The sequence below is a fragment of the Bemisia tabaci genome, chromosome 2 (genome assembly GCF_918797505.1).
Source record: "Bemisia tabaci chromosome 2, PGI_BMITA_v3".
Taxonomy (NCBI): domain Eukaryota; kingdom Metazoa; phylum Arthropoda; class Insecta; order Hemiptera; family Aleyrodidae; genus Bemisia; species Bemisia tabaci.
Genome location: NC_092794.1, coordinates 10808966 through 10822298, shown reverse-complemented (window position 1 = coordinate 10822298; position 13333 = coordinate 10808966). Strand labels below are relative to the sequence as shown.

Sequence of the window (13333 nt, the reverse complement as noted above, 5' to 3'; positions counted from 1 at the left end):
CTAGTGAGTTCATAAAATCTCGTTTTTTTTCAAAAACTGCACTTGTGCGCCTAATCCTCAAAGCCCCTCAATTTAAATCTGACACACGAGTACCATTGCTATATAGGTTTAATAGATTTTTTTGATGCATTCAACGTAAATGCACTGGACAAAACTATGTACAAAATAATGAAGTCATAAGGAACTATGTTTACAACTGCGCTACATCAAAAGGAACCACGTGCTCAGGATTTACACGATCCGTAGTTTCTTTGGGTTATTTCCATTTGCCCGCGGTTCCTTTGAGTATTAATACGTCCAGTGTAACATCCGAATGTCACCTAATTTAGGCCAATTACCTTCAGCACCATTTCGCTGATAGCCGAACACACATTGCCAAACTTACTGATACACGTTGATGCGAAAAAAATTTGCCAGGATTCATCTAACTCAGCTAGGCCTAGTTGCGATTTCCTACTTTTTTTAACCCTTTGGATCTCTGAATACGCGCTTTCTTGTGAAAAATCCGATTTATTCCCTTTCTTCTTCCATTCCACTCACACGAATGTCTTCCGATTTCTTATTCCTACCCATCTCTCTTACGAGGGGCTTGGAGGACAAGGTGCATAAGTGCAGTTTTTGCTATTTCGAGAAATACGTGTTCGAAGTTTCGAAATTATATGAGCCTCATGGCGGAGAGAAAGTTGAAACTGACTTTTTGATGCTTAAAAATTGAAATTCGGGAGCGAATTTTGCACAGAATATGCATTAAGAATAATTTGACTTGAAATCATTAATATCTCAATTTTTCAAAAACTGCACTTATGCGCCTCCATTATTTGTCTTCCTGTTACTTCCTGAAACGTTATATTCAAGATTTTATAGGTGAGCTGATACTGTATTTGAGGGGCTTGGAGGACAGGGCGCATTAGTGCAGCTTTTGCTATTTCGAGGAATATGTGTTTGAAATTTCGAAATTACCTGGATCCTTATGGCGAAAAGAAAGGTCAAATTGACTTTTTGATGCTTAAAAATTGGAATTCGGGAGCAAATGTTGCACAGTATATGCATTAGACTAATTTGACTTGAAATCATTAATATCTCAATTTTTCAAAAACTGCACTTATGCGCCTCCAATATCTGTCCTCCAAGGCCCCTTTTACGTTCGGAGTCCAATGCCATTGAAAGGATTGCGCTCTTAGGAGTTTTTTACCCTGTCAATTGGTCCATTCCACCTCCCCTAAGTTTGCCATTCAGAAAACGCCACCGGCAGCGTCTGAAACGTGAGTCGGCCAATCAGACTTGAAATCAGCCCCGGGGGCACGGGGCGCCGCGGCGCGGGGTGGCGGCGTCGCGACGCATCGTCGCCGCGGCGTCTGCGAAAGTGAACTTTGCCGTCAGTGTTCCCCCGTCTCTCAGTCTCCGCGAGTGCCCGCTCATCTTTCGACGACCACCGACTTCCCGCGCTTTTGTATATACGTGATACCTGTGCTTGTGTGTGTGACTCTCCTCCTGTCGCTCCTGTCGTTCATCAACGGATTTTCATCTATTTCAAAGGTGCGCATCTTCATCTTGCCAAAATTTATGAACCTGCACGGAAAAAAAAAATAGATTGCAGGGACAGAACTTCGGTCTTTATCGAACACCGAAAGTTTTTCGACTCAAATAACTAAAGTCTCTAGTAAATAGGCGGACAAGGCGCATTAGAGCAGTACAATACTGAAAAAAAATTATCGGCGTTTTTACTAAGGTCCGTTGGTGCCTTTACCATCTCACTTTTTTTACCAATTATTGGTAATTTTACCAAGACAGACTGGTAAGCTTACCTAAAAACCGGTATTTTTACTGTTCTTTTCAGGTAAGAATACCACTTTTATTGGTAATCAATTCCCGGTAACTTTTGCCATTTTATCTCGGTAATTCTACCACAGTCGATAAAAAATATTGTCGTTTTTACCAAGGTCCAGTAAAATTACCGAGAAAGTTAAATAATTTTACCAAGAAAAACTGGGATCGAAAAGAACCTTGAATTCTTGGTAATTTTACCCTTTTCTTAGTAAATACACGGAGATTTGTTTTTCAGTGAAGGAGGGGAAACCGTTTCCTTGAAAGTTTTTCGTTGGACTGCAGAGGGGGAAAAAAAATGTTGTGTCTAGAGAACGACTTTTCACGGCAAGTAAAATGTTCGTTGCGACAGCAAAATTTTTTTTGTTCAAAAGAAAAGAATTGTAATGATCAGGAACATAACGTTGTGAAAATGAAACTTTTTTGTCACGCCTGAAGTTTTATTCGGCACGATAAAGTTTTCCTAAAGAGAACGAGTTCTGTTTCTGCTATCGACTAGAAACTATCAAGAGGACTAATTTGTCGGGATTATTCCGTTTTTTTCTCATTGAGTAACATCTGTCAAATTACGGTAATTTTTGAGGTGTAAATATGATTGAGATTATGGTTAACTTTGACCATGATCTGAGTTACCTTTACTACAGCGTGCGTTAACTCATCCGAAAAAGCATGATTATGGAAAGGGACCCTAATAACGGATTTTTTCATATTTTTTAAAATTATTTTTCCGAATTCTTCTGACTTCTATAAGTTCTAACTTCTAAGGAATACTTCTACGAGTTTTTTCGGTGATCATCTTTACAAAGGTAGCGTTAACAAGTAATAAGACAAAATTAAGTGAATTTTTCATTCAGCACCCAATGCAGGCCTGAAAATTGTTTTTCGGTAACAAGGAGTGAGCAAAATGAACAGCAGGGCAAGAAAAGCCAAAAGAAGTTAAACAAATACATGCAGAGGGGCAGATTTCAAGAAAACTTGAAGATCTGAGGAGGAGTCGTCAAATGGACTTAAAAAAGTACAAATGTGGGAGTTTTGCTAATTCAACAGATCAGAGGAAAGAAGAGTCTAGACAAAGAAAGGGAAAGTGGAAACTGGAACAGCGATGACTTTGCGATTTCCGAAGGTGGAGCTGGCGAAAATTCAAGTCATACTCCTTTCATTTTCGTTGACAATTGCGCATTCGATTTAATGTATCTTCCATGCAACTGGATCAGTGTGCTAGTCCAGTTGCGGTGCGCTCTGCCTGCATTTTACGAAAACGCACCGTAATGTGTGCGCGGTGACTCTGCTTTCGGTTATTCCTAATTTTTAACTCATCAATCTCGGGGAAATGTCAATCTTAATGGTAAAGAGTGCATAAATAGAAAAAAAATCAATTCTACCCTTGAAGAAGTCTCAACATGGACTGAAATTTCATTTTTGTTTTTGTTTATTGCGACATTCAAATTAGAACCCATGTGCAAAAAGCTAAAAGAGACAAAGTGCATGCGTACGAAATAACTTCCTTTACTTGTCTAAGTTCTATTCGATATGGTAGAGTAGCAGTCTCAATTAAAGAATGAAAAAATTAGCATTGCCGAAAATTGGTATCATAAGCGATCACAAACACCTCATGTTTGAACTTTGATCATTCAAGTTCGGAATGATGAACCGTGTAAAACTGTTCGTTCGAATAATCAATATAGTTTAAAAATTGCTCCTGTGAGGAAATTAGGGCCTTTAGCATGATGAATCAATCATATTTTGCACAAAATATGTATTTTTAGGTTTAAATACGGACATTTTGGTGAACAAAGACAATATTCGGTATATTAAATTCATATGTACTTCGCAATTTCAGTAAAGGTCAAGTTTTCACACCCTCGAATATGTTCCAATTTGCGCTTTTTCGACCCCGGGCTTAATGGTATTGATTTTAATTTGGACGTATTTCTATCAAACGGAACTATGTGCATTATGACGTGAGCCCTGTTATGCACATATGCTTAGGGGTCTCAGGGCTCATGTCTTAATGCACATAGTTCCGTTTGGTAGAAATACGTCAATTTGATCTTTGAGTAGTCTCATAAAATGCGGTTTCTTGACACTCTACAAAGGCGTGTTCAGATATTTGAGAGCCCTAGTTTTTAAAGTAAATTACGGAAATACACTGCTCAATGCTCAATGTGTTTTGAACTTGCCGGCACAAATTCGACCCGCTTCTTGCTGTGCGAAAGGCAGCTACCTAATAGGCTAGCGGGATGCAAGGTAGATTTTTGACAAAACTTCGAATTAAAGCTCTAGAGAGGAGTGCATACTACGGGACGGGACTATGGGTTGGTAGTAACTCTCACAATTTGGCAGCTCAGTTTTTCCTCCAGTTAATGTTCCTTCGAAAATGATCGATTCTAATCGAGGCAGCTTACTGCAACAAGTTATCGATTATTTTACCCACATTTAAACAGATGAAACCTTTTGTTGCTAACTTGGAAAATTGCCTCTGCTCGGGGGTCAAATTTGAACCCTTTGACCCATCCTGATTTCTTAACTCCTCGACTTTTGGATTAAATTAAGTAAGCAACATCATTAACATCTTGCTGATATGCTTGGTCAGATCAAACTCATCGAGTTTTTGAAGGAGGATATCATCGTAATTTCCCCTGCTTGCAGAAATATTTTGACTGCTGTTTTAAATATGTGAACGAAATTTTTTCCTCACACATTTTTATTAGATTTTTTATCGCGTAAAACGATTTTCAAATATGTTCCCCCTTTAAATTTGAAAACTTCAGCCTCTCATTAACATCTATTTCTGTGGGTTTAATTATTGCTAATTTTCCTCTGTGTTTGATGGATGAAATGACCTTGCGCCTCCCGGTGATTTTTTATTGCCTGTAAAATTTGATGATCCGAACATTTTCTTGAGTCAATAAAGCACTTGTAGTCTATCTCATAACTTTGTAGTATTTCACGGTGTGTCCTCGACGGAGTTGCCAGAGATTTTTAATCGGGATATATTGTTTTAAACAGAAATTCCTTCCGTTCGTCGGTCCCAATTATCTACTCTCTTACAATGAAAAAAAAATAATGCCATTAAAAATGAGTCACATCACCAAAAATTTTACCATGAAAAAATTTACTTCGCGAAATCATGGATTTTGCGTTCAAAATGAGTACTTAAGTGCAGCGCTCCCCTTTTTTTTTAATACATTTCCGAATTCGAATTTTTTCCCATTTTCAAATTTGTCCCCCTTTTTTCTTCTTTTTCCAGTGGAGAAACTTTTAATTTATTTGTGTGTAATATCAGGAAATAACATCAAATTACTTTGAAAACATGTAAAAGTTCGTATACTATAATACACTTTTACCGTTCCGAACCTTACAACACCTATCAAACATCAAAAGTAAATGGTTGATTTTTTGGGCTACTTTTCTTCACAGGCGTTAAAGTCTCCTGATCCAAGATAAAACAATGTATAATGTTGCTTAATCAGAATAAATTCGGAAAACATATTTTACAATTCGTTCAATTGTACGCGTTTTGTGTATTATAAGCTTTAAATAATAATTGAATCAAGGTATTCTACATACCATATAATTTCTTGTTTAGATTTCACTCGAGCGTTTGGTGGAAAAAAGTACTAACCCAAAATATCTATAATTTCTTTGCATTTTTTCCGACGAAATCAAAAACAATTTCAATTCATAAATATTAATTAACAAAATAATTTCCAATTTCATTTAAAAAATTAATATAAAAATATCTCAAATGAATGCCTTGGAGCTGAGCACGATTATGTTAAAAGTCGAGTCAATTAGTTTCGGCCGTAAATAATTTAATGAAGTGCGATCATACATATGCAAGCACTGTAGGGAAGTTTCTCAATATTTTGAAACCCGGAACTCTCTATTGGCAGCCTATGCTGCCGTGCTAAGGAAGAACGCCGTATGAACATTCGAGAGTTGCCAAATTGCCCCGGATAAAATATGTATTTTTAAAGAAAGTTATGCGTATTTTTCCTTGAAATTTTCAGACGTTTTAGATAAAATTGCGAACAAAATTGTCTGGAAAATTTGTAAAAAAATATTCACAATTTTCCCTGCAAATTCGGTATTTATCGATGGAAATTTGGCAACGCCTGGAGACTCATGCGACGTTTTTCCTTAGCACGGCAGTATGGTGAGGTGTATCTCTAATGGTCCCTTTGGTTGACAGAGAAATGAAATAGCATCAATGCAAATTGTCAACTTCTCTGTTTAACTTATTTATTTTCATATTTTTTTCTTCAGAGCTTGAAAAGTCAAAAATGCATTTGCAACCTCGAAATAATCTATACATAGGATTGAAATCGTGACTTGTTCTTCGTCACGACGTGGATTTTTAGCAGCCCAGCTAAGGGAATCACGTCACTTACCTTTGATTCACGATATAAATTTTAGTGCGTACAAAGTGGTTTAGGTTTAAATGAACGGATGTAATGACTGTATCATGTATCAAAAGGACAGTAATTAATTATCTCCGATATTTAAAAGACAGTCTTATCACGGTTTGCTGGCACTCTCCTTAGAATGGGCGTTTCCCGTTGAAATGTATCGTGAGCCGAAAACTTTTCAATTATGTATAAAAACCGTAAGGGGTAATTTATAAGGTGGTAAATAAATTGTTATCAGTGGAAAACAAAGAAAATGTAAAAAGCGGACTTTAACGCACGTCTAAAAAAATTAACACATTTTTTGGGCGGGTTTCATGCGATGCAATTTTGCATAGTGCATCATAAACAGTTACTCGACATTCCGTTAAAGGAGAATGCTATTAAACTGGCAGATATAGCGAGGTCGTCCGGTGAACTTTTGGGTCCTCCCGCGTACTAAAGTGGATGTTTCCGTATTCTGTTATTACTTTTACAAACAAAGCTCTAAGAAAGTCGGGACTGGCATATCTTTAAATATTCGTTCTATTTCAGAGAAACTTACCATGCAAATGTAGCGCTTGAATTTTAGTTCAGGCTTGTGAAAGATTCTCCTTGGCGAAAAAGACATTAATCAACAAATCCTGCGAACTTTTCGGGTTAGACTTTGATGACCGCAATTTTCGCGGAAGCTAAGACTTGGCGTAGGTAACAGACATTTTTGGAAGCCACACTGAGATTCGTTTTTTTTACAAAAGGTTTGGGTCATCGGAACCCAAGTTTGGTCCCTATGACAGGAAACTTTGGTATTTCACTTTCGCTTACTCTTCGATAACTTTCGGTTTCGATCGAAAATTTGGGCGAGTCGTATCGATAGTCGATGTGCAAAACCACGTACCTCCATTTAAATCAACATTTCTTATCCTTTTTTTATTTTTTGGAGGGAATTTAATAACTTGAAATTCACACAGAATATTCTGATACCCGTGAAAAAAATCAAGCTAGTTTAAAAAAAAATATGACTAGTTTTCCTAAGAAAAATTAAGTATGGCAGGCAGTCTGCAACGTCGCAAACAGAGGACTTACGTGGTTCCGCACTTTAAGCATTGATTTTTATCGCAATTCGATCGTTGTAAGGTTAATTTGCTTACTCCTGCACCGCTCATGAGAATTACGCACTTCTTCAAAATTTTGTTTCATCAGGGCTTTGATCCCTCCTCATCTACAAAAGAGCTTTCTTTAACCGGAGACATCAATCTAAGGCCATTTCTACGGATAAGGAAAAAATGAGCAAACCAAAAGAACGAAACTCAGGAAAGGAAGGAATTCTTGGTGATAAAAAGTTGGGCTGCCTGCATGTACCCACTTGATCGCTTTTTTTTTCGAGCCGTGGGAGGAACATTCGCAAGACGCAAAAAGTTGACAAAGTGTGAGTTATACTAAAAATTGAAGGGCGTGGAGGACAAGGCGCATGAGTGCAGTTTTTGAAATTATTTAGATTTTCTTATAAAAGAACGAAGAATTTTCAATCCGTGAGTAAGATCCAAATTCACGCGAACTATCGAATCTAGGGATATCGCACTTTATAAAGCTAAAGAGATTTTGACACACGCGAACCAAACATAACTCGCGAAGTTCAAACGGCATGCATCGTATTTTGTTTGTTCACTTTGATAGCATGAATCAAACCATTTAAAAGAGATACCTTAATTAGGGGCTTGGAGGACAAGGCTCACGAGTGCAGTTTTCGAAAAAAATTGAGATATTAATGATTTCAAGTAAAGGCATATTCTGTGAACAATTTGCGCTTAAATTCAAATTTTTAAGCATCAAAAAGTCAGTTTGAACTTTCTTTCCGCCATATGGATCTATGTAATTTCGAAACTCCAAACACGTATTACTCGGAATAGCAAAAACTGGACTTATGTGCCTTGTCCTCCAAGCCCCCCAATTATGAAAATACACCGGAAGTCAACAGCGTTCGGACGAGGATTCGGATGCACTTGTCCTTTCTTCGTATTCCGCGTTTTTATTTATTGCGTTGTCTCATACGACGGAGCCTCCTGCGTAACCGAACAAAACAGACATGATGAGATAACTGCATCAGCCGAAAGTGGGACAGCGGTATAACCAGATTTGTTGAGAGCAAGTTCAGCATGTTCTTATTGTGATACACAGCAGTCACTCTTGTAAATCGTGGGAGTTTACGAGATCTCCAGAATCAGATTGTAAATCAGATATCAAGCTATAAATCTTCCATCCTCCCGCAGTGTTTTATTCTCTCCTCATTTGTATGCACGTCCGTGTAGCTTGTGAGGAAAATAATATTTCTCGTCCAGTGATGGGACTTAAATTTCACTTTTTATGCATATGATTTGAGGGCTTTGGAGGACTAGGCGCATAAGTGCAATTTTTTTTAAAAAAAATTGAGGTATTAATGATTGCAAGTGAAACTAGTTTTAAAGCATTTTCTGTGAAAAATGTGCTCACAAATTCCAATTTTTAAGCATCAAAAATCATTTTGAGTTAGTTTAAACTTGTTCTCCGCCATAAGGATCCATTTAATTTCGTATCACACGACACGTGCTTTAAGCACGTGTTTCTCGAAATATCACTTATGCGCCTCGTTCTTCGAACCCCTCATTTATTTTACGCTTCTTTCCTATTTTATGTTAGAATGGATTTAAAAATAATTAAATGATAACTAAGTGTACTAAAAATGTCAATGGTTTTAGAAAAAATTGACGATCTAACTATCATCGTTTCCGCCACTTAAGCTGGACTTCATCCCTCTTTGGATGATTTTCTTTCAAATTTGTATTTGAATGAGCTATCTTCTTTTCTCGATACACACTAAAAGTACAACTTGGTCAAAGCACTGTATCAAATGCCTAAATTTTACTGTCATACACTGCTTCGTTCTTTTCATTTTTGAATAATGTAAATGTGAAAGAGCAAATCAGAAGGAAATTACTCGCGGACTTTTTTGTCTGTGTGATCGAATCACGTCAATAAGTACAAAGTCCATTAGCCTAGGCTAAAGTTTCCGGTTGTGATTAGCAGGATATTCGCGATAGGGTGCGTTTTCCTCCTTTCAGCGCCGCAACGGGACGCTAGAAAAAGTTGTCGCGCGGTCTGCATTTTATGCAGGTGATAAAAAAGTTGAAAGTTGCCGTGAACGCGAACTCTAGACGCGAGATGTATCGTCGCTCCTCTATTGTAAGAACGTATCTCGATTTTCACATGAGCCCGGTTTTATATATAAGTCCATACTCTCTGGGGTTCAAGTGGAAATCGAGGTACGCCCTTACGCCAGAGGAGCGATATTATAGGGTCCACTCCAACTGTGTAAAAGAAATAGCAATTTAAATAGGAACTTCAATCCAGTAATTTGTCGTTTCCCCAACGAAGGAGCAAATCTCTGTTTCTAGACTTATAAGCCGAGGGATTCATTTCTTAATTTTTACACGAGAATCTGACCGTGTTGCAAATCTGTCGAAGATTTTGCTGATTTTTACCGAGGGCCGGCAGAAGAATCAGTAAATTTTCTTGACAGTGATTCCCAACTGTCTCGAGGTAGAAATGGAATTTTTGCAACCTAGAGGTTTTTCGTGGAAGAAACGGCAATTGCAACAAGAAAAAAAGGAAACAAATGAAGGAAGTGCAGGAGAGCGGACAAGAATGAGCATGCTACGCTCAGTCGAAAATGAGTAAGTGTTTTAATTAAACTGCATAAAATGTAAATAAGGTTTGAGATTAGGTGACACATGATAATTAAAACGCTCTAGCCGACCGCACTTGCCCCTCTTTATTTGAAAATTACACCAATAAAAGTAAAATTAAATATGAAACTCAACGTCCGATGTACAAACATAATGAAACATAAATCTGTCTTAAGCTTCGTCGAATTTCAAGTGAATCAGGGTCTTCATTTTGTTGAAGAAGGTAAGCAAAATATTATGCATAGTAAGCAATTTGAGAATTACGGACGAAATCGACGAAAAGATATACGCAGGCATGGGAGGAGGGGGCTTGTTCGCGACACCTGTTCTGCCGCGCTAAGGAAAAACGCCGTATGAACCTTCAGGCGTTGCCAAATTTCCATTTATAAAACACGAATTTTCTGGTAAACTTATGAATATTTTCCTCCCAATTTTTCAGATTATTTTGTTCGCAATTTCACCTAAAGTTTCTGAAAAATTCAAGGAAAAATGTTCATAACCTTCCTAAAAAATGAACATGTTATTGAAGGAAATTTGGCAACACTCGAATGTTCATACGGCGTTCTTCCTAATGGTCCAGTTACACGATCAAATTGAGCCATCAAATTGAAGCTTTGATTGGTGGAAAAAGACCTGAGGTGAGGATGCGACCAATGAGAGGCCCAATTTGATGGCTCAATTTGATCGTGTAACTGGACCTGTAGCACGGCAGTGTTATGACATCGCGTTCTCCAACTAATGATCCACTGTCGATTTAATAAGGTGTTGGAGGTTTACATTCAGGTGGCTCAGGAATGTCATCTCACACACATTGATCGACCGTCCCTCGCGAGGGAAAAGCTGCGCAGAAAAAAATAATCACCAATCATTCACTTAAATGTGTTCTTACCCGAATCGAGAAATATTCAAATTCGGAAGGGATATTTGGCAACATCAAAGAGGAATTAACCCGAGTTCTCACGGAAGTCACTCACGGCACAGCGCGGCGTAGAGCGCGGAGTCTTCAAACACTTCATCGTTCAATTAGTCAATGACTCACGGCGCATCGTCACTTGGTGCATTGGAAACAAAGATCAGCTGCAGTAATCGATATAGGAATCCTCTCGAGTTCCTTGAAGCAATTTTTCTCAATTTCAATCCATCGCATGATTAATCGATTTTAGATGATATAGCGCTCTTGTAAAACACGAGTGTTACGATGTTATACTGTTTTTTGGTGGTCAATATAGTATCAAGTTTGAAGGCACTGAGAAAAAAACACATTGGATGTAGAGTCTAGACTCTTGAAAACATTAACAAGAAAAAATACTCTTGATTCAATACAGTGCAGCTCAATATCCGATTAGCACGATGTCAGGTCAACCTATGATCCCAGAGACTTTAACGATGGACTAAGAGGAGTGAGATATTTTGTTGTGGGTGCTCGATTTTGAAGTAACTAGGTGACGCTATCTCAGATAATTCGAACAAAGTGGATTATGAATGATAGCATAACCCGTTATGCATATCATCCATAATGCCTACATTTAAATGGTATGCATTTAAGGTTGAGATTGTAGATGTGCATTATCAGTGGGTGTGTCTTCAGAAACACCGCATCTGATCTTTGAATATCCGCTTGACATTTTCATGGTCTACGCCCCAGGAAAAACTATGGATCTTTCAAAGGGATAATGGAAAAAATAACTGAATTTCAAATTAGTTGGATATCTCATGTTCGATGTATTTTAAAATTTTTTCACCAAATATCGTCAAAATTGATATTATGAAGGTCGACCAACCTGGTGTTCTTTCTGAGGTATTTTCCTCCTCTTCACCAGTAGCGTGGCGTGCTTTGCGATTTATGAACTGATCTGCCATTTAAACCTATGAAAAAGGATCAATAAACAGGTGTTCGTTGCGAACACCTTAATTATCGATTTTTACCACAGCTTCAAATCGGGAAATGTCGAGAATCGATCATTCACGCCTCGCCACTGTCTTGCAAGATTTTATTCAAAGAGGTTAGAGCCACTGGGTAATAATTGCATTGAAACGTTGCATTTATTTATTTCTTGATTTTTCGATGGGTACTTGTCGTCGGTGAAACTGCAAAAATGCGTATCTCCGTCGGAGTGTTTCGAAATCTCCGTTACTATTTATTTTTTTTAAGGAGACCAAACCAACATTATGGCTTGAAGTTGTAACAGAATATTTTTTATTAAAAAAAGAAAAAAGTCATGAACATTTTTAAAAAAATGACGTTCACTATTTTTCCATGCAGAAAATATAGTATGACAGGAAGTCTGCAACGTTGCAAACCAAGATACGCAACCTTTCACACGGAAAAAAAGTTACGAGGTTGTTGGATGATATGGACATTTCCAATTAATTGTGGTAGTGCCCCAATTAATGATTGGAGCACCCCAATTAATTATGGTAGTACCCCAATAAATGAGGTAACTAACCCAAATGTTGCGGTACTATCCTAACTTGGGTTGCGGTACTACCACAATTAATTGGGAATATCCATATCATCCAACAAATTTGGGTATTACCACAATTTTAGAGGATAACCCCTGACACTTTTTTTTTCCGTGCAATTTCACCGTACAAATGCATGCTATATACTGAAAATGTTGGGTAATCCCTGTCACAACAAAAAGAATATTTGCCACCGTTCTTGAATCAATGAATGCATTTACGTTTGAATATAATGATAATAATGACTTGTACTTTTAAAAAAAACTCATACGCAGTTTTTAATGCATTAAGTCCTTTAGGATCCGACCCCTTCATTTCAGAACGGCAACCGTGGCTCTAGATCAAATAAATCATTGACGACACATTGCTCTACAGCATGACAGGTGTTGTCACATTAAGAGGGAGAATTTACTGGTGAAGGGAGCCCCCGGAGGAATAAAAGGTCACATTATGGTTGTTGTAGGTTTGTTGCACACTCATAGTGCGTGGGCATGCAATCCTTTCAACTGTATAATAAAACAACGCAAGTTGAATGATAATTGATGTGAACACTCCGAGTGCTGGCTCTCATTTAAACTAACCGTTTCCATTGGGAGGGGAAAAATGAAGAAGAAAAAGTTTTTTCACCCGTGCCATGTAGAAGCAAAATAACTATTACATGGTAGTGAACAATATTAAAAAGTGTCATTAATTCGGACAAGGTGCATAAGTGCAGTTGTTGCTATTTCGAGAAACGCACGATTGAACTTTCGAAATTACATGGATCCTAATGGGGGAAAGAAAGTTAAAACTGCCTTTTTGATGCATAAAAATTGGAACCTTGGAGCGAATTTTTCGTAGAATATGCATTTAGACTAGTTTTAATTGAAATCGTTAATATCTCAATTTTTTCAAAGACTGCACTTATGCGCCTGTCGTCCAAGCCCCTCAATTCTG

The 13333-nt window shown here is 37.7% G+C and overlaps 1 protein-coding gene across 1 annotated transcript in view; it reads left to right on the top strand.

Annotated features, from left to right (window-relative positions):
* The first annotated feature begins 1384 nt into the window (after nucleotides 1-1384).
* LOC109037271 (dopaminechrome tautomerase) overlaps nucleotides 1385-13333 on the top strand; it is a 71106-nt gene continuing 59157 nt past the window's right edge. Inside the window, exon 1 of the mRNA XM_072296673.1 lies at nucleotides 1385-1536. The gene's annotated coding sequence lies outside the window, so the exon portion shown is untranslated. The remainder of the gene's footprint in view (nucleotides 1537-13333) is intronic.